Consider the following 25,985-nt stretch of genomic DNA (forward strand, 5'->3'; position numbering starts at 1 on the left):
GTGGTTATTGAAATAACAGAGCTTTTTTTGTTTCCTGACCTTTTAAAAATGCAATAGAAGATAATTAGTGACTGCACAGTATGTGATGATTTACAGTTTATACCAGTCCAACAATATGAGAAACATTCTCATTCCTTAGAGGTCATTGTAATGGAACTCGAGGGTATAGACAAGTCAAAGGAAAGAAGAGTGAATGCTGTTTAACTAACTCACCTTAGCCAGGTGACTTTCTGCATGATTTCCTTATTTCTGGACTGGAGAAAGAGAAGATGTCATTTGAATGCTGTTTGGCAAGTGTTGACTTCCTTGCTCTTCCTCCTCCTGCTCCTCCTCTTCCATTTACTCCCACTCCCCTCTCAATCCCCCCCCCACCTAAATAACATTTCCTGTATGATGTCTAGATAGTGGCACTAAATGCTGGAATCCAGTTCTCTCCTCAGGAAAGTAGTAGTAGATCAGTTTACCCCCTTGAATCAAACAATGATAGATAAACAAGTGAAGGCAGAAAACAGTTTGAGTACTTGGTAATTTTGAAAACCTCCATAATTTATGTCCATATTATACTAAAACACACTTGCTTATCCTTGACCATTCCCTCTCTATGATTTTCCCCTCCTTGCCTTAGCATTTACAGAGTGTAAACGGGAAACTGTGAAGCAGCACCAGCCCATTGTCCTTCTGGGATGCTAATAATATATGCCCCAGAGCTCTAGTCAGTGGGCTCCCAACAGACCGAGTGGAACTTGTAAAATTTCCCCTAAGTGATGATATTAAACAAATGATTTTTTCTGATATGAAGTTTTTTTCCCTGTCTAAATTTTCTAAATTTTCTAAATTTTAATACTGTCTAGATTTTCCTCTTCTCATTTTTTTCTTACAATTCACTCCCAAGGTTATCTCTTTGTGCACTGGAAAACAATACTGACCTTCGTATCAGTTTTCTGCTTTTAGACCTGGCAATTCAAACTATAGAGTCAGATAATTTATATTTAGCTCCTCTTGGTTGTTTCCATTAGTCATTCAAGCTCATCATTTCCTTAGTAATTTTTGTTGGTTGTTGATTGGTTGGTTTTCAGTGTCTGATACTTGTCCTAAAGTGAGAAACAGCATTTTCAGGGACAGGTCATTAGGGTGGGGTCAGATATTTTACTCTATAAATGGAAATGATTTTACATTGGAAACTAATCTAATTTTTCATTCTTTTTCAACTCATCTTCAACTGCCCATCATTATTTTAAAACTCCTTCCTATTAATGATAACTTCCCAACTTGAAGAACAACATTTATGATATAATGCTATTCCTAGAACTTAGAACCATGGCTGACATGTTGGAAACTTAGATATACTTCATAAATTAATTAATAATCTTTAAGAATTTAAGGATTATTTCTGATTTTTGTCTGGATTTATTAATATGTTCCTATTTTTACCCTTTTTTTCCTTTAATAGTTCTTAGTGTTTTACTTCAGTTTAGATATGTTACCAATAAGATTGCCACAGTACAATCGCATTCTATACAAACATTCATGTGCATATTTTTATATAAACTTTGTGGAGCCATGTGCCTTGAAGTGATTTTGCAATAGCATTTCCAGTCTGGTAAGTGACTTCAGAAAACAATTAGTATGATTCCAACACTATGGACATGAAACCTGACACGAAGGAGCAGATAAGAGATTTCTCAAATATAGGAGATATAACTAAAAAGTTTGTACTGTAGTTCTACCTTATATTCACACTTTATTCCTCAAGCTGGAAGATGACACCATGTGGTATGTGTAATGGCCAACCTTTCACATCACTCAAGCACAATTTTTTTCTTGTATTTTAAAGTTTACCCTCTGTTTAAAGGTGTAATCTACATTTCTGTTTCCAGTTCTGCAAATTGCAGGCTCTCTGAAAATCCACTGCAGACTCCTGAGGTTTCCCAGATAAACCTTGTAGTTCTAGAGAGTTAGAAGTTGACTTTTTTAGAGTTTTGAGACCCATTATAAGTCAATAACGAACATCTACTGGAGGTTTATACTATATCTGTATTTTCTTTGGTGTATTTGCCCTTTTGCTTCTCCATGGAATCTTGAGGTTGGTCACTTGGTGGCGCTGCAGTTAATAGCTTAATTTTCGTGCGTCTTTTTCCATTGCATTCTTCTTGGCTTTTGTTTTTAAATTGCTTTTATGTGAAATATGCGCATCTTTTAAATTTTGCTGCAGGTGAAACGATTTAATGGCTCTTGACTTCTAGATTAATTTTAAACACTAGAAGCATTGTGAAAACAGACTCTTGCTAATAATGATCATTATAGTAATGGCTCAAGGCATAATCATTTACCAACATTAACCAAGTGATTAAAATCCATCATGATTTTAATTTGAAAAGATTTAAGTTCCTTCGCAATTAATGGCTAATGATAATAGTTTCATCTTTGTGAAGCCAAAATTTATCATTATACTCTGTAACTTTGTACTTCCACTGCATGACAGAATCCCACTCTTGCTAATCCAGGCTATATTAAGCCTGTTGTATACCAAGCATGTGGCATTTCTTATAGTAGTACTAAATTGGGCCATATGGTGTACCACATAGGGGCAATCGTCACTCTTTTATGATCCTGCTATTTGATAATTTATTATTTCACTAGGTAAGTGACCTTAACAGATGTTAAGATTAATTACCACAGTCAGTAAAATCTGCAAGGAAGAGGAGGCCTTCTAGCCTTAGACTCCCTTTTTTTTTTTAAACAAAACTAGAAATTATATTTATAACGGGCAGATTTTTTTAATATAATAGTTTCATAATTTTGTAATAAGGCCTTCAAAAAGTGTCTAATCTTAAATTTAGCAATAACGATCCAGAAATATTCTTTCTCAATTGTCAAAAAAGAAAAAAAGAACTAGTGCTAAATTTTTTTCCACAAAGAACCTGTTTCTGGACTTAAAATTTTCTCACCTCCTCATTATTTCTTTCACTGTATCATGAAAATAATCTTGAAGGGTAAGCTACCCAGCAGATACCCCACAAGGATAAAGATATTACTTCCAAAACTCCTTGAAGAAAATTAGGAGAGCAAACCCCCACACTAAACAACAACCCTGCTCCCCAAAACAATCTTTGGCAATGGTGAATGGAAAAAACCCGTACTTCTTAATTGGTACTGTTTCATTTCCAGAAATTTTCCCTAAAGGAAGCAACACAGTAAATACCTCTTACTGATTAATATTACAGATAAACCTTCCACAGACTAACTGATGAATTTTGAACTTTATGACTATGTTAGCTGTTTCATACTCAAAATAGGTCAACATTGTTATTTTCAATTTTCAAAGAGCCAGGGTTCCAAAATGGAGAATTAACATGCCCAAGATTGTTTAGTGAGTGGGTCAAGGCATGTCAATTGGCCAATAAAATGCCAATGTGAAAAGTAAATACTTGCTAGCTAGTCAGTTTCCTTCAGTAATTTTTTAAAACTCTAGTTCTGTAGAAAGTTAGTGTGTGAGTGGGTCAGAAAATTTGGAAAGGTAGAGTTTAAAAATAATGTCCAATTAAAGTCACATAATTTATTTTTTTATAATAAATTTTATTTTTATATTCCCCATACAATTGCAACCCCCTTATTTTGACCCCAATCCCTCCCCTCCTGCCCCCTACCCCCCATAGAGTGTCTCTGGTTCATAGTTTTTTGTTGATTTTGATTTTCACTTTCTTATACTTATTCATTTTCCTGGTCCCTTATTTAAGTTTTCTAGATTCCTGCTATGAGTGAGACCATCTGGTATTTTTCTTTTTCTTTCTGGCTTATTTCGCTGAGCATGATCCCTTCCAGCGCCATCCATGTTGCTGCAAATTGCATGTGTTTATCTTTTTTGAATGCTGAGTAATATTCCATGGTATATATGTTTAAAGTCACATAATTTAAAACTCATACACAGAATTTGCTGTAATACATAAATGAAGTAAAAATCATCAATTTTCAATTAAATTATAAGCTTTGTTTAGCTTCACTGAGTTTATGCTATTCATTCATTTATTTACTGGTTTATTTAAAATAGTTCTGGAATACCTACTGATGTTTTAAGTTTATTATTATTGAGATAGAGTTGGTATACAATACTATACATTTAAGGGTATAGGTTCACACTTCTCTAAATGCATGATATCACACCACATCTACCACCAAAGCACCAACAATCTTCCATCATAGTCCACTGAGTCCTGCAAGAACTGGGGAATAGACCAGAGGCATGGTGTAGGGTAGGTAAAAGGCTTCAGGCTTTTCTGCCCTCCTGCCATCAGGATAGATGAGGGAACCTTGTGGTCCTGAATGCATGCCTGATGGCAGGCACCTGAAGTGGGTACACCTGGGCTGAGAGACTGGACTTTTAAGGGCGGCGTCACAGGGATGCCAGCAGCAGCAGAAGCTGAGAAGAAGAGAAGCAGAGAGAACGCCAGAGAGAGTGGAGATTTGCTGGGGGCTGGAAGGAATGCCAGCCTCCCGGCCTCTCAGCACCCTTGCCTGCTGTGTACCTGGTAATCCCAATAAAAAGCCTGCAAAAAGCCGCTGAGGACTCTGACTCCTCCTTTACCCGGTCTGCTGGATCAGAAAACCTACACTGTGTCCATTCCTGCCCTTTACACATGGGAAGGTAAGAGAATTCACTAGAGACACAGTGGGGAGCAGAACAGGCAGACGGACTGAAAACACTGCTAAGGGGAGCTGCGGGCAAGACAGGAGAGGTCTGCTGCACCATGTGGGTATCTCCCTGGCCAGCCAGGCATCAAACCCATGCTACAGAGGCTGCGGACAGCTTCACAGTGCTGCGCTCAACCTCCTGCGCCACCAGGGTGAATTATCTAATGATTCCCAATACTATAATTGCTCCCCAAAATATTTGTATCACATGCTTAAATAACATGTGCAGGAGCAGAAATGACACAGTGCAGGTTTCCTGATCCAGCAGACCCGGCAAAGGAGGAGTCAGAGTCCTCAGTGGTTTTTTGCAGGCTTTTATTGGGATTTACCAGGTACACAACAGGCGGTGGTGCTGGGGGGCCGAGAGGCTGGCAGGCCTCCCAGGCCCCAGCAAATCCGCACTCTCTCTGGCGTTCTCTCTGCTTCTCTGCTCTCATCTTCCTTTCTGCATCTCTTCGGCTTCTACTGGCATCCCCGTGACGCCGCCCTTAAAAGCCCAGTCTCAGCCCAGGTGAACCCCATCTACCTATGCCCACACCCTACTCCAGGTGCCCGCCATCAGGCATGCATTCAGGACACTGCAAGGATCCATCATCTGTCCTGATGGCGAGAGGGCAGAAAAGCCTGACATTTTTCCTTACCCTACAACATGTTTTTGTATCAGAAGACAAAAATAAAATTTAGCATTGTAAATTAGAATGGAAACAATCATAAAAGAGATTTAGACAAGGAAAATGAGTTCCAGAAAAAAACGTTACTTCTTCAAGATCCCACAGCTAAGCTGTGGCAAAAATAAGTCAAATACAGTATTTTTGAGTTCACCCCATTATAGTACTACTTCCCAAAGACCTTTTAAACATTGCTTTTATATATCAAAACAGTAATTTCAACTCCCCAAACTATATACAATTAGTGTATGCTGAGATAATGGATTTTTTTCTAAGAGGTAACAGTAAGATGTAATGATGATTTTACATTTGTATGAATGTCCATTTCAATACAAATTATCCAGCAACATTTTATGTGACTTAAACTATGCTCCTTGGGTTTTATGGTACTTTGGTGATAACTCTAATGCATTTATGGAATGAATTTTTTCCCTTTTCAAATACAGAAAGGGAAGACAATGCAACCTTCTACAAGAATCAGCAGTTACAAATTAGTTCTATGGTTACAGGTTTTTTATTTCTAATAAAATTTTTCCCCTTTTATTTTTTTTTAATAGAGGTACAATTTACATAGAACATTTAATTAATTTCAGGTGTGCAAAATAATCATCACACTAACTCTCATTAACATCTATTATCTGGGTTTGGATTTTTAGAGGTGGGTGACCCTGAGGTAGTATATGCACAGGTTGATTATCCACAGTAAACACCTGAAGCTTACATAATGTTATAATGCAATGTTACTTAAAACAAACAAAAAACCTGGGCCTCTCTGGTGGCCTAGGTGTTAAGTCTCAGTGCTATCACCACCATGTCCTGACTTTGATCGCTGGCCAGGGAGCTAAACCAGATGGCACAGCAGACCTCTCCTGTCTTGTCCGCTGCTCCCCTTAACAGTGTATTTCAGTAAATAGTCCGCCTGTTCTCACTCTCTGGTGAATCCTCTCACCCCCTCATCTCTGGCCTATACCACAGATCTCCTATGTAAAAAAAAAAAAATACTGTCATTCTACATATAAAGTTCTTTTTTTATCTGATAACTTTAAAGATCTTTGTTTAGTTACTTTTAAATATGCAATACAATATTTTTTTTCTAATAAAACTTTTTTAAAAGTAGTTTGGTTGTTGGTACTGTTGTTTGAATTCCTGATATGATTATTTAGCATCTTTCGGCTAATAAAAGTTTACAGGCTCAACATTTGATATTGTGAGAAATATTTTTAGCTTGTTAAGGTGTTTTTAATGCTCATTTTAATCTCTTAAAATAATTTAAATATTTTAAAATAATACACAATAATGAAAAATGGTGCTAAGACAAAAGACAGCCTGAGGAACAAAATGGAGGATTGTGACACGCAGAGACAGGTTATCCAGCTGCTGGTCCATTAAAGCTTGCGTGTAATTGTCTGACCACTTATCTGCTCAATTTCCTGTTAGCCAGACATGATCACATCAATTTCCTTTACAAGAAACTATTACACAGTTACAACTTTGAGGGGGAGCAAATTCATTTAAGATTATGGACACACCAGGATCTTGAATTAATTGACCTTTCCACAGGAAAGGAATAATAGCACCTATCACGTTTGGGAAGTTTAATTGTGAAGAATGTGGAGCATATGAGGTACCTCACAAAAACATCAGAAAATAAACCATAGGGTTCTTTTGGTTTTGCTTTGTTTTGGTACTTCACAGACAAAAATTTTTCCAAGGGAACACACTAGTTTTATTTATTCTATTTAATGTCCAATCAAAAAGAAGTTCAACCCATGTCTTTATAACCGTACTACTTCTCAACCAGGGGTAAATAACTATACTGTCATGCTCAATGATTCATTTTTACTTCTAGCACTTTATTGCTCTTCTTCATAAATTTGCTACAGCTAGAGAAAACATTAAGTTTGTCTGGATTTGCACATTATATAAGTAGATTCATAGGTTCACCTCTGTGATTTGCCCTTGCCCTTGGCATTATGTTTTTAGGCTCCTCCGTGATGACACAAAGTGTGAGTCTTCCCTTTGTACTGTGGTGTAGATTTCCATTGTTAGACTCCAGAAAAATTCATTTTACCCTTCTATGATTATGTGTAGTTGAGTTGCTTCCAGCATTTCGTTGTTGTGGGCAAACTTCTGTACAGCAATCTTGTGTGTGTCTCCAGGGGTACAGGTGCGATTGTTTTCCTAGGTTATGCTCGTAAGAATGAAATTGCTGGGGCAGAAGGTAATCTTTTTCCAAAGGAGCTGTACCAATTGCCCACCCACAAGAGAGAGCTCTGTTACTTTAAACAGCAAAAAATGGCATTTCCTTTTGGTTTTAATTTGCACGTCTTTGATTTCTAAAAGATTACTTATTTATGATTTTTACCCACTTTCCTATTGCATTATTCATCTTTTTCTATTGATTATAGTTTCTATATGATTTTCCTTTAAATATTCTAGATTCTAATTCTCTGTGGGTTATGCGTTTGCAAGTGTCTTCTGCCAGTATATGACTAGTATTTTTCTTCTTTTTACATAGTTTACATTATGAATAGATGCACTTAATTTTAATATCGTCAAACATACCAGATTATTTGTAATTTTATATTTTCTGCTTGAACTTTTTTCTTGACTGGTATTTTTAAATAAATTCTACTTATTTTAGAGTTCTAAAGTTTCATTTTCACTTCTAAGTTCTTGATCAATTTAGAATTGATTTCTAGATATGATGTAAGGAAGGGATCCATTTTAAAATCTATATTCATGGCTAATTGTCTCATTTTATTCTACAACTTTGTGCTTTTTGGTATTGAGGGGATAATATAAAGAGTGAGAAACTAAAAGATATGAAATAGTTGTAGGAGTCAACTATTTCAATGCCAGTCAAATTTAGGAATAAGAGGAGCTGAATTAAACGGAAATGCCTTTACCGAATAATTCATTCTATCCTGTTAACCTACATTGCCAACTTGATCACATATTAGATGAACTTTTAAGTGTGAGTCTGTTTCTGAGAATTCCAAACTGTCACATACAATTTTATTAAAATATATTGGATATTTACTATATAATAGGTAGTGTTCTACATCCTGTGGACACAGCAGTGAACAAAAGCAATAAAATCCCTGCCTTTGTGTAGTTGACAATCTAGTGGAGAGACAGATGACAAAAAAAGATACACAAGTAAACTATATAGGTGAAAGGGCTATAAATTGCTGTGAAGAAAATAGGGAAATAAGAAGATTGGCAGGATTGGGGAGAGCAGATATTGCTATTGTATGTAGGAGTCTTCACTACTAAGATGGCATGTGAGCAAAGACATAAAGTAGGTGAGATTAGGGAGTGACCTCTTTAGATGGCCGTTGTACCAATGATAAGCTATCAACTGTTGATCTAATTATCCATTCCTGTGTGTATTTCTATGGTTTTATTATAAAGTGTAATGTTTAGCTGAAGTATTCTGTCAAGGAGTTCTAGTAAATTTCATGTGTTCCTGACTGACCACTTAATTTCATATTTAAATATCGAAATCAATTTGTCAAGTTTAAAGTCAAAACAAAACCAACAAAAAGTTACTTGAATTTTCATTAGGTTCACATTTAATCTACAAGTTAATTTAGGAAAACTGACATCTATAGTACCCCTGATCTTAACTATGGCATATCTTTCTACTTATTTACCTCTTCTTTTTATGATCTTCAACTGATTTTATACATTTTTCCATAAAGGTCTTACATATCTTCTCTTAAATTGACTCTTAGATATTTCATAATTTACTTTTTTTTTTTTTAAGATTCATTTATTTATTTATACAAGCACTGGGTACAGTCAGAAGTGCGGGAGGGTAAGAGAATTCACCAAAGCCAGAGCGAGGAACAGAACAGGCAGACCGATGAAATACACTGCTGAGGGGAGCAGCGGGCGGCAGGAGAGGTCTGCGCGCCATATGGGACCCTTGCCAGCAGCCGGGGATCGAACCAGCGCTGCAGGGTCTGCGGGCAGCTTCGCAACCCAGTGCTCAACCGCTGCGCCACCAGGGAGACCCCTTCATAATTTACTTCTTTATCATATCACTTCTAGTCTAAGTGATACCATGTTATTGTGGCAAAAATATATAAAACAAAGTTTGTAATTTTAGCCATTCTGAGCATGCATTTGATTGGTATTCAGTTAATTCAAAATATTGCACACAGGGCCTCCCTGGTGGTGCAAGGGGTTAAGCACCACACTATGAAGCAATCCGCAGCCTCTGCAGCACGAGTTCGATCCCTAGCTAGCCAGCGAGCACCCCACATGGTGAAGAAGACCTCTCCTGTCTCGCCCACTGCTCCCCTCAGCAGTGTATTTCAGTCAGTCTGCCTTTTGTTTCCCAATCTGTCTCTTGTGAATCCTCTCACACACACCCCCCACCCCGCATCTCTAGCCTGTACCCCAGCTCTTGCATGCATAAATAAATAAATCTTTAAAAAAATAAAAAAACCAAATATTGTACAACTATCACTATGAATTTACAGATATTTTTCATCATACCTAACAGAAACCACACTCATTAAATAATAACTTTCAATTGTCCCATCTGCCCTAGTCCTTGGTAACTACTATTTTATTTGTGGTCTTTTGTATTTGTCTGTTCTAGCTTGTTTATCTAAATGGAACCATACATTGTCCTTTTGTGTTTGGTTTATTTCACTTAGCATAATATTTGGAAAATTTATCCATGTTGTAGTGTGTATCTGAGATTCATTCCTTTTCGAGGTTCAGTAATATTCCATTGTTTAAATATTTGTATTTTTAATTCATTTATCTGCTGATGAATGTATGAATTATATTCATCTTTTTCCTATTGTAAATAATGCTTCTATGAAAATTGGTTCAACAATCTGAATCCTTGCTTTAAGTTTTGACTGGATTTGCTTAGTAATATAATAATTCTATTTTTGAGGAATCACTAAACTGATTTCCACAATGGCTGATCTATTTTATATTCTCATTGTTAGTTCAAGAGCATTCCAATTTCTCTATATTCTCACCAACCCATTTTATAAAAGCCATCCTAATGGGTGTAAAGTGGTATTTCATTGTGGTAACTTATCGTGGTTTTGTTTGGAATTTCCCTAATGACTAATGATATTGAGCATCTTTTCATGTGCTTAATGGGCATTTGAATATCTCATTGGAGAAATGGATATTCAAGTCCTTTAAACGTTTTTATTAGGCTGTTTGGGTTGTTATTGAATCATAGAGTTATTTATATGTTCTGGACATTTTCTTCCATTCTGTGAAGTATTTTCTACTGTCTTGATAGTGTCCTTTGAGGCACAAAACTTTTTTAATTTTGATGAAGTCTAATTTATCTATTATTTTCTTTGTAGCCTATGCTTTTGATGTTATAGCTAAGAAATCATTACATATTCAATGTCATGAAGACTTTCTCCTGCTTTTTTCTAAGACATTCTTTAGCTCTCACATATAGATCTTTGACCTATTTTGAGTCAAATTTGGTACAAAGCATAAGTTATATATGGTATTTGTTTTAACATAAGGCATTTATTTTCTGTTTCTAATATGTGTAAATTCAAAAAATTACTCCTTTTTACATAAAACAATAATACAGAAAATTACAAAATCATTAATATACAGCTTGAAAAATATCTACAATATGAGCACATCTATGTAATCAATACCCAGATCCAGAAACAAGTTATTTCTCAAGTACCCTAGAAGCCTCCTTAACCTCTTCCAATGACTACCCATTCTAAGACTAATCAATATCTTGATTTTTTTGATATATGAATATATTTGGAAATTATTCCAAATACCATATATTATATTTGCTTCTTTTTTAAACAAGGTCATAAACTATATATATAGGATCAGCATTAGTATATTGTGAAAAGTTTTCCAAATGATTTGCCTGTTTGTTTTACTCTTCTTAGAAAAATAAAAAAGAATAATTCTCTAATGACAATTTCAGGATCTGCAACAGGTGATTGGAAGTTGGTAAGGACACTACATATTTCTGAGCAAGGGACCCTTCTCCCTCAGCCTGAATAATACCTGTTCAGAGAATCAGTTGTGATTAAAGCTCTGCCCTTTTTTGTTATTGTTTTGGGTTCTTAGTGGTGAATTATTGAGAAATAGGTGAATTATAGAAAAGTGTTAATATTTTTATGAACATTCAAAACAGCTTTATCATTTTTTAAAGATTTATTTTTTTATAAATAAAAAATGGAGTGCAATGTCCCTTTTGCTTCTACGTCTTTGAACAGGCCGCTCTGCCTCTGTCTGGAATGCCCTGGGCCTTCTTCCTTATCTTTCTTCCTTGTCTTCCTTCACCTAACTCACATTCATCATCCAGCAACTGGTTCAGGCCTCATTTTCTTCACAAAGCCTTTTGTAAGGAAGTGCCTTTTTTTCATGTGCCTCTATGACCCCAATTTTAGTCATTCCTTTCATCTATGCTGTGATTGCTGTCTTCTTGTATATTTCCCCAGCTATAAGTTAGCACTTGAGGGCAAGAAATGTGTATTTTTCATCGTGGTACTATGGAAATTCAATCAAAGTTTGTTGTAATTTTTTTGTACCTCCTAGGTATCACTGTGATAACTACCCACTGCCAGGTTAAAATGAGTTGTCTTGAAGCCTGAGGCCCTAAGTTTTCTGGGGAGTTGCCCTCTTTCCATGATAGTCTCTGAATTGTGACTCCTTATAGCGATTAGTATTTTCTGCCAACTTCTAGTCAAATTACAATAGACTATTGCACCCCATGCTCAGAAATCTAAGCGTTAACATGAGAGGAAATTCATGTATTCAGAGATATGTGCCTCTGGAAATCTCCCTACCTGTTCAAGACAATGAAACCTATTTCATTCAGGATGTGTAGGATGGAAGTCCTGTTTCTTAATTAGGGAATTTTTCATGAACTGCCTATACCATTTGTGATGAAGATGAGATTATACCAAGTTTAAATTTTGTGCTCCCAGGTAAGAGCTAAAAAAATAATAAAATGAAAAAATTAATTTTGTGCCTTGTAGAATGACTATAATATAATAGCTTTCTTTTTCTGCCAAGTCACAAAGTAGAATTTGAAGTTTTATTCTTTGGCATTTCTGTTTTATGTAAAAGCAACTCTCCCTAACCCCCCAAAAAGTAGCTACTTTTTTTTTTTGCTTGCCTTTGTAGGGTACAAGTGTAGTTTGCATAGTTTTCTCTGTTTCTTTCTGGTCAGAAGCTGGCATCTAATGACTTCTCTGGTCTCCTTATCACTGCTACCATGGTCTTCCACTAGGGTGTTGCAACCTTTGTTTCTCTTGCCTCAGTAGAGCATGTGATTTGGTGAAACTGTATCAGCAATGACATCACCAGCACATTCACTTTGGTAATTGACATCTTAGGTTATCAATGGAAGCATTGTGAAAAACCACACAGGGTCAACACCCATTTAGGTCAGAGAATTGTTACAGTATAAGGGCTAAGAATTCCTAAGGCTATGCTTCATAGAATGTAAAGAGAAGCTTAAATACTGCATTCTTGAGTTCAGCACTACTAATAAACACTGTTCTCTTGGACATTGGAACTGAGAAGGAATTTATACAAAATCAAAGATAATAAATGATGGAATACATTTCCTTTAATGATATAGTACATCAGATAAAATTATCTGAGAACTGATTGTTCTCAATCTTGGCAGGCCACTGAGTTTTAAGTATACCTATTGAAATGAGGAATGAAATAGCTCTAAAAGCACTGATAGCTGCTTTTGATGCAATGGAATGTGTTTGTTTCTTGTAATAGCTCTGTGAGTATAGCAAGATATAGAACTCCCAGACAAGTTCTTCAGAAAGTAGGCAGGAGACTATAATCTCATAAAACTTCAGAGGTACCACTTAGTATTAACCTTGAGAAATCAGCCATTTAAATGTTTATCAAATCTTTGCTCAGAGATTTTTCCCAAGGTTTTATAAAATACCAGGTAATGGGTCTAATTATAGGTGTAGGAACTACCTAAATGTGTACATTATGAAAGCTGACACAAGACCCACTTGCTATGAAATGCCCTCTTCATTGCCTGCTGAGAATGCCTAGAATTCCCATTCTTCGAGAGATTTCTTTGGATTACATACAGTCACAAAAGGGATAATTAAAGATGGTTCCATTAAAGCACAATGATGAAAGGAGAAAGCAGAAGCCCTAATCCCCTCACAACCGATTTACTAATAATCAGCACAATATCAATGCATTGGCTTAATTTGGTGTGGCTCGGTTAGAGTTCTATGTGCAATTTATTGGAATTACTAGTTGTCATCCTGAAAACCAGGGAGTAATCAGAACCAGAAATATTTAGTTCTGTTGCCTCTTAGAAATTTATTCTATTCTCCTAAGTTTAGTAAAAACACCAAAATCACAATTTGAAGCAAAAAAAAATTGCCCCCACAGAATATAACCCAGATATGCCTGGGTCAGGAACCAGGAAAGGAAACAGTTGCTGGGAAGATCAAGAGGGCTATTAAAATCCATATTATAGTAGTGTAGGGAGTAAAATCTGAAGAGAGGCAGCACAATTCTGAGATTAGGTTGTGGGACCTCAGACTAGATGTTAACTTTGGCCTCTTTGTATTATTGCGAATATGACCTCTCTGTCCTATCAACTTTAAGATGAAACCTAATGAATGCTTTAGTATGATAGGTTTTGGATAATTGAGGGAATAATAAACCTCATAAAATTTCTTAGGAGCATTTTGTTGATACCATTGTCCCAGGTATTTAAAATGCAAATATTTTACTCTAGAATTTATGCTCTGATCAAACACCTTCCAAAATTATAACTATTTTAAAGATAATTATCTTTCCCTAATTATATATTTTTATTCCAAAGTACTGATCAAACTTCCAAAGCCAATTACCAATGTGTGCTGTGTACAATGATACTGAACGCCAATGCTGAGTTTAATTTATAACCCTAAAATGTGGATGGCTGGAATTCTCTAAAGACTTAACATATCTCTCAGGTAGATTTACATTTTTTGCTTAGGCTTCCCCAACAGGAAAATATGTGGAAGCAAAAACAGGGTGTAGCCATCCCTAGTCAGTTATCTTGTTTAGCCTCTTGTTAGATATAGTCCTAATCTGTCAACCAAGGCAGTGCTCATGTTTCATTTGAAGGGGTTGCTTTTTCCTGATAGGAAGGGACAATCCTTTTTTCCTGAGCACAAAGTATATATCTTGTTTTCTCCTGTTACATTTTTCAATTTCACTTTAATCTTTATACAAAGGAATTTTATAATAGTCTCAATAAAAAACATAAAAGAAAAAAATCACATCTAATGCTATGATTCTTAAAAATTAAGAAATAGGTATTGAACTCTTAGTTTTGTTTCTTTAAAATAAACATAATCATAATTTTATTCTTGCTTTTTGGATAAAAATCGCTAAATAAACCCAACAAGGCTCCTTAGCCTGTCCATTTTATTCAGCACTTGTAAAGAAGCGTGAAATGTCCCAGATGTTCTGTTTGATCTGCACTAACAAATAAACCTCCCCCACCCACCTCCAAATCAAAAATTATAGTTAATTCATTCTGGAGGAAAAAGCCAGAAACTCAAATAAGACATTTACAGTGAAAAAAAATACATGTCAAATTTGATACCTTCAAAGTTGGGGGGGGAATTATAATTGAGGAACAGATGTTTCTCAGTCTAACACACATATGTTTCCTTTAAAATAGCATCCAGTTTTAGCAATATTTCAGAATCCCAATTCCACTTTCCTGTGATTTCATAAATATATTTATGTAAGGTGTATCTAGGTGCAGGGAAGGAAACAGAAACTAAAGATCAGGACCTCACTTAACTTTCTAAACAGTGACCAAAGTGTTTTTCTTTGGCCTATAAATAAGAAAGTGCTAATTTTAAAAATCATGATTAAAAAATAAATGGCATTTTCAGGTCCTTTTCTGTATTGAAATGTTTGAGGAAAGATTGACCACAGACCACATGTGAAGATGAATTTATACCCATAGGTATGTCAACTATGAAACTATTGTCACCTCTGATTGTTTCAAGATTAGGGACCAGACCTTGGATTCCTTGTACTGTTGTATGCTGTCATTTTTCAGCTATCCCTGCATTACAGAACGAAGACATTTCTTGAGAGAATGTGACCAAACAAACCATCAGTCATGACTTTCAGAGGTAGTAAGTGAAGCATGCAGCATTCAGGCATGATGAAATGGTCAAATCGCCAGTCAACAAATTAGGGATGACAATAATTTAGATTACGCACCTCAGCTTTTATGCACTATCCTTTCACTAGTCTTTCTGAAGTTACATTTTCATTTTGTATAACTATGGCCCAACAAAATATTACAATTCCAGAAAGATGAATGAAATTAAAAATTCAGGACTCCCTGTATCCTCAGAGCTGATATATGGCTCTTAAGAAAAGTTAATTCATAACCTGAGAAGAGAAATGAAGGTTGGTCCTGAAACAGCAATGAAGGTTGGTCAAATAAGGTCAATTTGATAGGATCTATCAGTTATAGCATATCCAATTCCTTCTTAAATGATTTTTGTTTCCAGCCTGTAAAAAACCTGCAGGGAATTTTGTTGCTTAAGTTTACAATATTATGCCTCTTTTACTTTTATTAAGACTATCCCCTTCAGACAGCAATGAAGATTCATTAATTCTCAAATTCCAGACAGAATGAAGAAGTTTATTTCAATCCATTGTTAACCTTCATTACTTCAGAGACTTCAGTAATCTCGCCTTTAAGTTCATATTTGTGTTCTAAACAGACCCCACATATACCCCCTACTCCACTGAGAGTTAAACTAACCCTTCTTTGGCTCTTTGATTCTATATCAACCCAGGGCACAACATCAATGACAGTTTAATCTGCCAAATCAGTTCAATGTATGCAGAACACAAAATGCTTATAACAACTTTCTTCAAAACTATTATAGATATCAGTAAGGGAAAAGGAAGAAGAGAAGACAATCTGGGTGGAAGAAGAGGAAGAACATAGATCCATAGTGAGAGAGAAGCAGGATGGGACGTGGATAGAGAAAAAGGGTCAGGAAATAAAAACCCGAAAGATGGGGGTGATGGAAGACCTTAAGAGCCATGAGTGAATGTAGAGAAAAAAAAATAGAGAAACATTTTCAGCCATTCTTTTCTCAAAGGCTGAGTATGCTTCAGAGTATTCATTGTTGCCCCACCTCAGCTAGTTTAGATATATTTGTTTCCAAAACGCATCACTGAACTTTCTGGATGAGGAGAACTTCAGCCTCCATTATGACAGTCTCATATCTCTGGACTTCAACTTCACTGGAGTTTTAATAAGGACAGGTGAGGATGTGAGTGTGTGAGTGTGCATGCGTGTGTGTGTGTGTATGTATGTATGTATGTATGTAATGGGGGAAGAATCACATTTTTAACTTTTTGAGGGCCACACAATGAAATGGGGGTGTAATGGCAGGACGGGGACAGAGCAGGATATCTATGATCCAAGCAGATGGGCTAAAGGAGAGTCCTGGAGCCCTCAGTAGCTTTCTCAGGCTTTTATTGAGCTATTACCTGTAGTTCCACAACCAGGCACATGGCAGGCAGGAGTGCCAGGGGGCCAGGAAGCCAGTAGACCTCCAAGCCCCCAGCATGTCTTCACTCTGGGCTTCTCTGGCTTCCTTTCTCCCCTTCTCTCCCCTACCTCTCCCTTCTGCCTCTCTTGGCAAATATCTCAATACTCAGCCATGGTCCACAGAAGTAAACAACACAACTTATAACAATGTAACAAATGCAGGTGCCCACCATCAGGCAGGGCAATCCTAATGGTGGAAGGGCAGAAAAGCCTGAAAATCATTTACCCTACAGGGAGCCATCAACTTCTCTCATAAAATATCCTCTGATAGGGCCTCCCTGGTGGCGCAGTGGTTGAGCGCTGGGTCGCGAAGCTGCTCCGCAGCCTCTGCAGCGCCGGTTCGATCCCCGGCTGCTCCCCGGCCACTGGAGGGGGGTCCCACATGGCCCGCAGACCTCTCCTGCCACCCGCTGCTCCCCTCAGCAGTGCACTTCGGTCCTTCTGCCTGCTCTGCTCCCCGCTCTGGCTCTGGTGAATTCTCTCACCCTCCCACGCTTCTGACTGTACCCAGTGCTTGTATGTATGTATGTATAAATCAATCAATCAATAAATCTTTAAAAAAAATCCTCTGATAGATTTGGTGCCCTGATTTTGGATTATAATAGATAATATTTACTGAATGCTCTGAGTCAGGTATAATGCTTTCCACTTCACAGAGATCTTGTGTAATCCTTAAACTCTTAGTAAGATATACCATTTTACAGACCTTCATTCTATAGATCAAGAAACTGAAGCTAAGAAAGATTAAATTATACCATCTCCTAGCTCATAAGTACTACAGTCAGATTTTTGTAACTTAAAATGCAAACTTGACAAATTACTCTTCAACTGATTCGTCTAAACTGTAGTACAACATCAAACATGAAAGCACACTCAACAATATCAGACACTTTAATAACCAAATTGGCCATCTGCTCATTATCAGACAGGGTTTGGATTCTTTTTAATTACTTGGTGAGCATGTCTACTGACAAAGTAATATCTCAATGAGAGCAGTGGATTGATTTACTGTTGTTTCTGGAGCAGATACTGCACTGTCTTTTAGAAGTCATTAATTACATAATTCTGAAAAAAAGCAGTCTCATCTCTAACAAGGATCTCTATACAAAAGGACTAAATTGAGATCCATATGTATAGTTCATTGAATCCCTCCTTTTTATAGCATCCTTAGTGTCATCATCTAAGGACAAATGAAAACTCCATCCTGGGCCTCCCCGGTGGCGCAGCAGTTGAGCGCTGGGTTGCGAAGCTGCCTGCGGCCTCTGTAGTGCCGGTTCGATCCCCGGCTGCTCCCCGGCCATCGGAGGAGGGTCCCACATGGCGCGCAGACCTCTCCTGCCGCCCGCTGCTCCCCTCAGCAGTGTACTTGGGTCCTTCTGCCTGCTCTGCTCCCCGCTCTGGCTCTGGTGAATTCTCTCACCCTCCCGTGCTTCTGACTGTACCCAGTGCATGTATAAACAAAAACAAAACAAACAAACAAATAAATAAAAATAAAAACATGCCTCTATAAAAAAAAAAATTAGTTCAAAATCATTAAAAAAAAAAAAAAAGAAAACTCCATCCTTTATTGTGGGGTTGTCCCTTTCTCACTCTGCTTCTGAAGTATGTTTGGACATAGCATTCCCATGGAATGTAAGGTCCTTCATGTGAGGCTCTTTTTTTTTTTAAAGATTTATTTATGTATGCATTCAAGAGCTGGGGTGCAGGCCAGACGTGTGGGGGGTGAGAGGATTCACCAGAGACAGAGTGGGGAACAGAACAGGCAGACTGACTGAAATACACTGCTGAGGGGAGCAGTGGGCGAGTCAGAAGAGGTCTGCTGTGCTCATGTGAGGCTCTTTCTAAATGATGCAGAGGGCCTCCCTGGTGGCTCAAGGGATTAATAAGCACAGAGCACTGTGAAGCTGTCCTCAGTCTGCCTGTTCTGTTCCCCCCTCTGTCTCTGGTGAATTTTCTCACACACACCCCCATGCCTCTGTCCCATACCCCACTTCTTGTATGCATAAATAAATAAAATCTTTTTTTTAAAAAAAGGAAAAAAAAATAAAGGATGTAGAGTGAAAAATTGAGAGGATCACAATTCAATAAGCAGGAAGAGTTCCAGTCTTAATTGGAAATGTCCTCCATATTTTCTCATATTCAAACCTATGCATAAAACTTGTAGACTGAAAAAAATCCTGTGAATGTTTTAAAGCCATGATGGCAATAAGCGTTCAATTCTTGTAAAGGAAAAAATAGAGTAAATTTTTAAATGCCCAAATGTTTTGCCCTTAATAAACAATCTACATTAAAGTGCCACTAAGTATTCAGCTAAGTGAAATAAAATGGAAAGAGAAAGACAAATACTGCATGGTATCACCTATATGTGGAATTTTTTAAAAGTCAAATTCATAGAAACAGAGAGTAAAGAGTGGTTGCCATGGACTGTGGGCTGGGATGGGGGGGTGGCAGAAGGGAAAATAAGGAGAGATAGAGCACAAAGTTTCAATCTTAGGATAATAAGATCTGAGCATAGAATGCAAAATAATGTGACTAAAGCTGATAATACTCTATTGTGTAACTGAAATTTAGTTTCTAACACACTTCCTGGAAAAAGAGCTAAATGTGCTAAGAGCAGCACTTTAATGTGCTCATCAAAAATAAATAGAGGAGAGATAGATAAATAGCGGTGATGGATGTAGTAATTAACTAGATGGTAGGAATTGTTTCACAATGTACACATATATCAAATCATCACATGATACACTTTAAAAATCTACAACTTTTTCAATTATACTTCAATAAATTTGGGAAAAAATAAGTGCCATTATGTTAATGTTAAACTTTTTGGGTCTGAACTTTACCATAGTTTCGCTGTTCCCAGATAAAATAGATTTTCAAAATAACTTATATGAGAAACAAACAATATCCTTTAGGGAAATCTTAGCCTAAATTACATACTAACTTGCATTTCAACTTTTTTTGTATGTCTGATCTCTGTTGAAATTCATTGCTACATTTCTCAACATCTTATTAGTTTTAATTTAGCTCAATATCTTACTAGTTTTAAAATCAACCACTTGCTACAGGTCATTGCACTAAATTATTTTAGTTTGATCACCTTTCTTTAGCCTCCAAACCAGTACTAAGAATGTATTAAATAGCATTTTCGCTCATATTTTGCAGATGAAGAAATTGAAGTGTTCATGTCAGAATAGTTAGCATAGGGATGAGATCTGAGCTACAAGTCTGAGTGCAGGACCCACATTCTCCCCCACTACATGAGGAGATCTGGCAATATCAGCACATTGGTTTAGTTACTTTATTAGATCCTTCAAGCCAACAGAATGTCGGCATCTAGCCAAGACATAAGGAAATCTCTGCACCACACAGTTAAAAGATGCTAGAGGATTTGAGAGATAATGCACTAAGTGTCATGCTACTCTGCCCTAACCTGTGATGATAATGATGTCATTATCTTTCCTAGGATATATAATCATAAAATCATAATGGATTTTATGGGTCGGGAGATTTGTTACAAATTGAACCCAGTCGGCTGCCTAGTCCCAGATCTCTCTCTAGCACATAACAAATTGAAACACAGAAAAATTGGGATGAATATTTTTTTCCTGTCTGAAAAACAACAGCATGATTTCATGCAAAAACACTGCATTGAACAAGAGGGGACCAGGCCATTAACCCCCCAAAAGTGAATTTGTCAGGCTGCTTGTCCTCTTTGGACCCAATTCTTTTCATCAATAGTGCCAAGAAGCTCATTCATTCAAAAAAAATTCAACAAAATTTTATTAAATGTTTATTATGAACCAAGCCCTATGCTAGATGCTGGGATAGCAAGACTGTAAGAGATAGTTATTCCCATCTAGGAGCTTAGTTGGGGAGAAAAAATGTTTCGTTTAGTTGGGGAGAAAAAAACAAGTAAGTAATTATAATTCTGGGTGGTGTGTGTAACGATGTAAGTATCCAGTATGCTCTGTGGCAAGAACTAGAAAATGAACCCAACCTAGGAGGGGTGGGAGTGTTCAGACAAGGTTTCCTGGAGGAGATGAGAACCAACATGAGCCCTGAAAGGATGAGAATAAGTTATCCAAATAAAGAGAGGTGGGAAGGAGTGGGTGAGAAGGACAGGGAAAGAGCATTTCAGGAACAACGTACAAAACCTATGGATAAGAGGACAGGAGTGTGCCTGCAGGCCTGTAAGGAGTTCAGAATGGCTACAGCTTTGTGGGTGTGCACCTATGGGTGTGCACTTGTGGGTGTGCAGGTGGGCTGACAGTTGAGGAGGGTGGATTGAACAGAAGTGAGGGATGGTGGAGCTGCAGGAGCTGATCATACAACAGTCGGAGAGGAATACCATGAATATCCTGACCCGAAAGTAATGGGGAGAGGATAATGAGTTAAGGAAGGGGGTGGCATCATTAGATGACTTTTTAAAGGGACATTCTGGAGTACAGAGAATAATTTGTGGGCAGCAAACCTGGAGAACAGTAGGTGGGATAGGAGGCTTTGGTACAGATCTAACGCAGTGGTTCTGAACTTGAGTGGGCAAGTGTAGTTAAAATAATGATTGCAGGGTCTCAGTCCAGAGTTTCTGAAAGGGTAGATCTTGAGTGTGACTTGAGAATGTGCATCTGTAACAAGTTCCCCTGTGATGCTGATGCTACTCCTGCAGGGATCATACTTTGAGAACCACAGTTTGAAGCAATGTTGATTGCTAATTCTAAAATTCTGGGATGCTTCCTTATTAAAAAGCAGTTATTCTTTCATGAATATATATTTAATGAAAACCTGATTTTATCCAAAAACATTTTTTTTAAGATGAATGTAGGCCTATTTATAAATTGAATTTATTATTGCTATCCTAAATCATTCTTATTTGTTCCAACTTTGTTTCTTTTCTTTTTCCAAGCTTAATTTTATATGATCCACTAGTGAAAAATCTCATGGTACATCCAGTAATTTGCAACAGGATTAAAAAGCTGAAATGCCACTGACTTGACTAAATCCTTTGTTTCACTGAAACACAATAGACCAATTGAAGGTTGTAAAATTTGGACTCTGATTTAAGAAGTGAAACCTTACAGGGGGAAAAATTATGATTGGCTTACATGGATTTAAAAACCCACTCCCCTTATTTTGCACTGGAAAAAAATAGGTTAAGATTGTGAAACACGTACAAACCCAGTAATCACAAATTCCTTTTCTTATCAAGAGTCTAGGAAATAACATTATAACAAGGAGAAACAAAGTCTCTTCAGAAAAAAAAAAAAAAGGAATTCTGTTATTTTAGAACAAGGCCTGCATTCCCCTAAGTTTCAGTATAGTTGAAGCAAAAGTTCTGTTAGATTTTTTTTTTTTAATTTAAAGGACAGTGAATCTGAACAAACATTCAGTTGTTCCTACTTAAAGGTGGACTATTCATCCTGCAGAATTATTTTAGCAACACAGAGTCTGTTAGTGTTGAAACAAAGCACCTAAAATGTGGTAAAAATAATCAACATGTAAATTTTACCAACACGATCTTTTAGGAGTTTAACTCCAGTGATTCTACATGGCACTATCTTTCATCACAATCATACCTGAGGTGTGCCTTCACCAGTTAATTTCTCAGTATCAGCTGTTTTCCTCAGAAAGTCTCACCTCATTATGCTTGTCCCAAGCATCCCAGTTACAGTTCAGGAACATCACAGTTCCCTTGAAAATGCAAGGATACCTTCATATTACTGAAAAACGATAGTTACCTGAATCTTAGTAGAAGGCTATGTGCAGCCAAAATAACCAATGAAAGGGACTAATGAAGCTGATTCTATCAATTCAGGCATTCTCTCTTTGCTAAGTAACTCTGTTTGTGAACTCACAATTGGTTTCACTAGAAAGGATTACAGCATCCCAAGCAGTGGGCCATAATTATAATTACAGGTGTGGTGCAGACTGCAAGAGCAGATGAGCTCATAAGAAACAAAGATTTGCTCTGCTGGATGGTCTATCTTCACTAAAGAACAAAGAGTAGGCACAAAAATGAGTTACCATCTAAACAAATTGAGTAATCACCGACATACAACAGAGCGTGTGTTCCTCAGCCAATATACACACCTCTGTGTTATGCTGAACCTCTCTTCACCACCTCCATCCTTGCCCTGGTGGAGGTGAATTTTATTTCTCTGTACTCTCCTGACCTTCTCTCGGTGGGCAGGGGTTTAATGGTTAACAGCACCGAAGCTTTCAATCCCCTCATCTTTCGCTCCCTGGCCCCACCCCAGTCTGTGTTGCAACTACCATAAGAGGACAACCGTCAATGACCTTGAATGAGAATGTTAAGGTTTCCTTTCTCTGTCAACCAGAAAAAGGACAGTAAACCAAGCTTTTCTTTAGGGGTCGATGATGAAAGTGGTATGCGCTGATTTTATTCTTTAGAAAGTCCCCTTTGGCCCAACAGTGAATTGGGTTGGATTTTAAGCTAATTGGAGCAACATGCTTTACTTCCTGCTTTCAAGATTAATATAAAAGCAATTTACAGGGCTACCAGCCAAGTCTCCACTGGCAAAATGAATCAGAAGAGTACAGTAATTATGCAATTAATCAAGAAAAGAAAAGAGAGCTACAAGAGGCCTTATGTGTCTCCATTTAGGTGTGGGGATTGCATCCCCTTGTTCTCCTTTCTGTTTTGGCTGTGCTCTCCTGCTTGATCTGTACCATCTGGGCTGGATGGGCAAGGACACTGGGGAGGGCTCATAGAGGTTAAGGTTTCAGCGTGGCCTTGCAAAATATCAGGAGGAGGATTAGAAGCTATAAGCTAAGGTTGCTTTTTGAGGGGAAGAGGCGAATATAAAGGAAACTTAAAGAACGAAATTTAAAGTAAGATTCATTCTTCCTCCACTGCTTTTGTTGTGTGGGAATCAAAGTTTTAAAACAACGTCTTTCATAACAATTTTGGTTTGAAGCCTCCATCCTGGAGGGTGACAGTTGATTGAAACATATGTGTGTTTCGGTGAGGGGGGCGCACCTCATTTGTTGAAGTAAGGGACAGCTTTTAAAAAATGACGGGCAGCGCTTGCTTAGGATTCCGTAGGATAGAAAGGACCCTGAAAATTTAATAGAAATAGTTTATTCTCTGTCTTTAGTGGCGAAAATCGCATGCCTGTGCTATTTTGCAGACATTGGTTGCTACATGGAACTTTGAGAGCAGAAGAGAAAGTTCAGTGTGTACCAAGTGTGACTGCTCGAAAGGGGGATGGCAGCAAGCACGACCTTGACATTGCATGGAAAAGAATCACAGTATTATACCCTCAGGCCAGCAGGACAAAGAAGAATGAGAGAACCAAGCCCCCTGGAAGCTATTAAAGATTAGAGTCATTAACAGACAAGCTCCTTTCAACAGTGACCTCTGTTTCCCAGGACTGCCTGCCAGGCTTTTTGGTTCCTTTTCTCAGGATCCTGCAGAAAAGGGACTAAGGCCTGCTGCTAGGCTCTGCCTGGAAACACAACACGCAAAAGTCAATTCAGACATGCTTGTCACTTGAGGCAGCGATCCCGGCCAACAGAGCAAGTGCGTTGGGTCTCCTGGAAATGTCAAGGCACCAGGTTATGTTTCCTTGCCTCTGCGTGGGAGGGGAGGACAGAGACCGGCCTTGGCACTTTGAAACCTTTATCCTTACTAGTTGTTTACCTGACTCCAAGTTACTGTGAAAAAAAGGTGCCCCGTGGAAGCGCCTGCAGCCGCCCAACCTGGGGTGCAGGAAAGAGCCTAAACCTGGGGGAGCGGGAGGAAGTCTAGAGGCGTGGGTCTTTTGGGCAAGTCTTCTCGGGTGTCTGACATGTAATAACATGGCAGGTTCCAAGGAGCAAGTGTTTTGATGCAGGATAGGAAATCAGGAGTCTGGCGTTCAGATGCAGCAACAAATAGTATATCGAAACATTCTGCTAGAAGTCCTGCTTGGGTAAGATTTTTGCCTAGTAAACATTAATTGGAAATGAATTAACAGTAATTAACAGGAAGTGTTTCTGAAAGGCTTATAAAAATATTGCCCAGTGAAAAGTCTAAAACAAAAGCAAAGTGCACAGAAGGGAAGGGTTGCCCTTAATTTAACCACTGGCACCAAAGGTCATGATTTCAAATACTGTTTATTTCAAATGCTCTGTTGATAGTGAACAGTAAAAGGCCTTCGTAGGTGAGAATCACGTTCTTTTTCTAGGTAAGTGCACTCTCACATGTATGGATCTTGGAGAAGAGCCATTTGAGAGTTTAAGGCCCAGAACTTCCCCATTAAGCATCAGTGTTAAGGGAGCAAGGAGTTAATTTACGTGGTTATTAAAGTCCCTTCTGAGAAGCCTTGACCATGAGGATTAATCTGTACCTTTCCTAAGAATTTAGTGCATGTCATTTTCATTTTTATTTATTTATTTTGCATCTTTGTACATACTTTTCACTGGCCTAGATGCCCCAGCATTTCACATCCAAGGTGAAAGGAAAATAACTCTGCTGTGGGCATTACAAAACTCAGCTTCTTTCATATCAAAACTTGCTTCTTTTGTCTACAATAATTAAGAGCATTTGTTATGTTGCTCATTAAACACAGCAACATAAGCACAAAATGAAACCACCTTTACACTGACTTTAGTTACTGCTAATGATTAATGTGCCAAGTATTTTAATTCTTTCATTCCTTATAAATCTGAGGTTCTGTCCTATTACTATTACCTCACTTTACAGATGAAAAAATAGAGGCAAGAAAAGATAAAGTCATAGAGATAAAAGGGGAGGGAAGTTAAGATTTGAATCCAGCTATATCTATGTATTTTGAGTTTTATGACATAGGAAAATACTTTATCTTCCAAAGGATTTCACTGAGTGATAACTTTGTTTTCTTCACAAACTCAATCATTTTCCTCTATCCCTTAATAAAAAACAAAAAAACAAAACTTCAATTTACCAGAAACTGGTACTTTAAACCAGGGTGGATTTTACTCTTCCAGTCATAGTTAATAACACAATGTAGGGTAAAGGAAAAATGTCAGGC

General features: G+C 37.5%; 1 long non-coding RNA gene across 4 annotated transcripts in view; it reads right to left on the reverse strand.

Annotated features, from left to right (window-relative positions):
• LOC119255996 (uncharacterized) overlaps window positions 1-25,985 on the reverse strand; it is a 113,898-nt gene that overhangs the window by 48,169 nt on the left and 39,744 nt on the right. The window contains exons 1-3 of one of the 4 annotated variants that reach the window (XR_008553598.1): window positions 22,710-22,759; window positions 927-1,091; window positions 214-254 (exon numbers count right to left, since the gene is read on the reverse strand). This is a non-coding gene — a long non-coding RNA (uncharacterized LOC119255996). The other 3 variants (XR_008553599.1, XR_008553601.1, XR_008553600.1) reach the window with 3 other exon arrangements.

Source organism: Talpa occidentalis, unplaced genomic scaffold (assembly GCF_014898055.3).
Source record: "Talpa occidentalis isolate TD23 unplaced genomic scaffold, MPIMG_talOcc4v2.1 talOcc4.3, whole genome shotgun sequence".
Lineage (NCBI taxonomy): Eukaryota > Metazoa > Chordata > Mammalia > Eulipotyphla > Talpidae > Talpa > Talpa occidentalis.